Raw genomic sequence first — 4640 nt, 5'->3', positions numbered from 1 at the left:
CCTCACAGGAAAAAACTTTTTTCTCACTTCCAACCTAGACTTCCCCTCCTTCAGTTTGAATTCATTACCCCTTGTCCTATCATTGCAGCTCCTAACAAAGAGTCCCTCTCTGGCTCCTTGTAGGCCCTTCAGATATTGAAAAGTTTCTCTGAGGTCTCCATGCAGTTTTATCTTCTCCAGGCTGAACAGCCCCAACTTCCTCAGCCTGTCTGCATAGGGGAGATGCTCCAGTCCTCTTAGCAACTTTGTGGCCTCCTCTGGACTTGCTCCAACAGTTCCATGTCCTTCTTATGTTGAGGACACCAGAACTGTGTGCAGTACTCCAGGTGGGTCTCACCAGAGCAGAGCAGAGGGGAAGAATCACCTCTTCTGACCTGCTGCCCACATTCCTTTGGATGCAGCCCAGGATCCAATTGGCTTTCTGGGCTGAGCTCACACTGCAGCTCATGGTGAGCTTCTCATCCACTGTCACTCCCAAGTCTTTCTCCTCATTGCTGGTGTCAATTACTTGAAAAAAGATTAGGTGTGACAGCATGCAAAGGTACCCAAATCAGAGGCAAACAAGGTCACAACTCAAAAACAAGCCAGCTCTGGAAGTGAATTAACCCACCAGCCTACCCAGGCTAATTGGCCCTGCTGAGATTGAGTGTGCTTATTAACCTGGGTGCAGCAGCCTCATACCCACTGCAAGGCTGAAGCTACTATTTTTGACAGGCAGATCACCATGATAAATAGATGTAGTAATTTGTGCAGAGGCTCCTGATGCAGCATGGCCTGGCTGGAGGGAATGGTGCTGTTGGCTTCGAGTGACCCTGAGGCTCCTGAGTGCCCACATTGTCTCAGACAGCAGAGGCACACCTGGGTGGCAAGGTATACCAGCCCTGGAGCAGGCCAAGACCTGCTGCTACCACATCCTGGGCAGATAAACTCCATCAAGGATGTTTGGCTGCAGGAGGTCCAGGTGTAGGAGAGGTGTGGGGCAAGGTGGTTGTGGTAGACATCAGGGAGAGACTCAGGGCAAGGAGGCAGCAGGAAAAGTGCAGAGGAGGGAGTAAAGATTGAGAGGTCATAGCAATGGAGCCTGAATTTAAAAAGTACAATCTTGGAGGGCTTTCAGAGCAGTGAACATCCATCTGTTAACCTCCAGGAGTACCTGGTGGACTCTGCACAAACTAGTAGTCTTCGCCTTCTCTGTTCATTCAAACCAGGGTTGGATTCTTTTGAAGATTCATCTATGCTGCACTGGGTGGGAGGGGGTTTTCTGCTCACCACAAAAAAATGCTTTGATAATTCATCTGATCAGATGGAGAAAGGCAGAAGGTAGTGAAAGCTGGGAGGTAAAAAGAAAAGGCAAAACTGCTCAGGGGTGGGGCTAAGGTGACAGTCCAGCACTGATGGACTTCAATCTGTGAGGAAGGGCTGTAATCTCAAAGTTATCTTGGTAGAGTACCCAAAAAAAGTGTCCCACAGCTGGGGCTGGTTGTCACCTTGCCTTTAGGCTCTGTCTGCTCATTGGATGCTTTTTGAAATTAATTATTCCTTCTAAACCAAATCCTAATATGTTATTAAACAGTGTTGGAAATTTTTCAGCATAATTTTATCCAGCCATGGAAGCACATAGTAACCATCCAACTACGGTTAAAGCACATTATTTTGGGGCTCCACCAATGAAGACAACTTTGTACTTTTTAATAGAGAACTTTTACACTTCTTAATATCCTTTTTTATGGTATCAGGCTAGAATTTGCAGTATTTTTTTATTAACTTAGTCCTTTACTCCTCTGACGTACATCCCTCTTTGAATTTCACTCTGATGGGTATTAGGTCTTTTGCAGATTGTCTTTTAAATCTGAATTGCATCCCATGACCAGGATGATCCTATGCCTCTTTGTGCCACATAACCTTTACCATTGTATGGGTTTGCTGATATTCCTGTAAAGCTTTGTGGTTTCTCTGTGAATATGCCACTGCTAGAAGTATGACCTTGAGACAGTGAACAGAATATTAGTGTAAATGAGATGTTTGCGCCTGAAAATGTCTGGGACACATTGCCCTGATTTACACATTTACATCAGATGTGATGTAAGGATTTTCCTTTGGACTTCAGGGGAAATATGTTTTGGCCCTTATACTACTAGACTCATCTTGGTGCAGAAGAGACTATGGGAAGGATTTAAGAAATGTAAAAACCTGTTCAATAATATTTCTTATGTCTCTAATACTCACCTTTTATGACCTGTAAAAATCCTGAGTGTTTGCTTTAGAAATTCCATTCTGTGCCAGAGGTGAAAACCATCTGTAGCCCATTGCAGTTTATGTTTCTGACTGTTCTGTCTATAAGGCTCTATAGTTGGCTCTATCTAAAGGAATCCCAAAGGAGTGAAATGACTGCAGCACAGTCTTGCACAGCCTTTACCCCTACACACTTTGAAACTATAAGACTTGGTAAATTCAATGGGATGAAAATAGGATTTTTATGCCAAAGATACTGCTTTGAGCAAGTGTCTGTCCTACACAGAAGCAAGAACACAGCTGAAAGGTGTGTTTTGGAAAAGATTTGGGCATGCAATAAGACACAGGATATGTGGCAGCATGACTTTCCACCTACTAGAAAGACTTTTCCTGCCCTTTTCCAAATTTGCATATGAGTGGGTATATGTTTCCTAAGCTCAGTCCTAACAGGACAAAGCAGTCCCTGGATGAGTTTATTTTTGTCCTGGTTTTGTAGAGGTGCTTCTGTCTGCTTGTTTGTTTCCCTCTCAGTGACTTCTGGAGCTGTTTATCAGATTTGATTGAAATTAGACAGAATTGGGTTATTAATTGTAAATTAGATTATTCCAGTCTCACCATATTCCACCTGGGTTTTATGCTTGGTACTTCACCAGTTTCTTGCTTTGGGTTGCATAGATGTGCACATCAAATGCAGGACCAGCAATGGCAGTGACTGTTGTGCAGAAAAGATGCTGATATGTGTTGGTGAGACAAACAGCGAGACATTTTGTGTTTGGGCTGGGGTAGGGTTAACTTTCTTCACAGTGGCTAGTATGGGGCAGTGTTTTCCATTTGTGCTGGGCACAGGGTTGATAATGCAGAGATGTTTTTGTTGCTGCTGAGCAGAGCTTACACAGAGTCAAGGCCTTTGCTGTTTTCCATACTGCCACACTCACTGGTGAGGAAGTTGGGGATGCACGGGGGGAGGAGACGAGACACAGCTGGGACAGGTGACCCAAACTGACCAAAGGGATATTCCATACCATAGGACATCATGCTTTGTATATACAGTGGGAGGAAGAAGGAGGAAGGAGGGACATTTGGAGTGATGGTGTTTGTCTTCCCAAGGAACCGTGGCGTGATGGTCCCTGCTCTCCTGGAGATGCTGAACATCTCCTACCCATGGGAAACAGTGAATTAATTCCTTGTTTTGTTTTGTTTGTGTGTGCAGCTTTTGCTTTCTCTACTACACTGTCTTTATCTCAACACAAGTTTTCTAGCTTTTACCCTTCCAATTTTCTCCCCCATCCTGCTGGCTGGGGAGTGAGCAAGTGGCTCCATGGTGCTTGATTGCTGGTTAGGGTTAAACCACGACACGTTTGTTAGAAGAAATGGAGTTGGTATGTGTCCACTGCTAAACCTGCCTGAGCTGAAGTGCATGTATGCACTATAAAGGCAACACTTTGACTCTGGCTTTTGTAATTCAAGAATTGTCTGTACAGCAGGCACGAAGCAAGAGTCAAACCACAGTGGAAACCTTGATGCTGGTCAGCCATCTATTCTTGTTAGCTTCTTAGAGCACAGGTGAGGGTTTTTTCAGCTTGAAATGATGAGATTAATATAGATTCCTTGGCTTCATATTTCAACCAGCAAAAGAGCAATGTATTTATCTTGAAAGAAGAAAATATATTGGTTGTGAAAAGTACTCACTGGAGATTCCTGGAAAAAGAAAACTTATTTTTTTTCTTTTATTAAAAGTGGTAAAGCACATATTTCCTTCCCTCCCCTGTCACCAAAAAATGGGTTTAGTTCTAGTTTGAAGAGACTAGACTTATGCAGGATGTTCTCAGCTAATAGTTCTAGGTTCAAATTCAAAGGAATTTGATGAGGTTTGAATGCTATTGGAGCTGAATAGGTAATTTATTTGCTTGTGCATGACGTAAGTGCTTGGACATATTAAATGAACTTTTTTATTAAGTATGATTAATTGAAAGGACATCAGGCTTTTAAAAAGTTCTTCTGCAGTGGAGCTATGCCACAACTGTTTTCCCAAAATGGAACCCCGAACTTTTCAACCAAAAGGAATTGAATGTTAGATGTCTTAAAGATAGTCTGCTTTCACAGCCTTGCAAAACTTTGGCAGGAAGACAGATGAAAATAAGAGCTCCTCACAGAAAGCCAGATTACACTGTGAAAGCAAATGTGTGTGAGTGAGTACCAGGGAACTCACATGAGGGAGAAAGAGAGCTGCAGGAATTATTTCAGTCACTGCCTGCACCTTATTACACACATGATAACCCAGCCCAGCACACAGAGCCCTCTGAAATCAACCTTCACATGATCTGTCATTCAAAAATTATTTATCTGTAAGACATGCCTTGATTTTTGCCCATAGGCCAGTGAAGCTGAAGCATCCTTTGGAGCACAGA

This window comes from Acanthisitta chloris, unplaced genomic scaffold, assembly GCF_000695815.1.
Source record: "Acanthisitta chloris isolate BGI_N310 unplaced genomic scaffold, ASM69581v1 scaffold6635, whole genome shotgun sequence".
NCBI lineage: Eukaryota > Metazoa > Chordata > Aves > Passeriformes > Acanthisittidae > Acanthisitta > Acanthisitta chloris.
Note: the sequence above shows the minus strand (reverse complement) of the source record.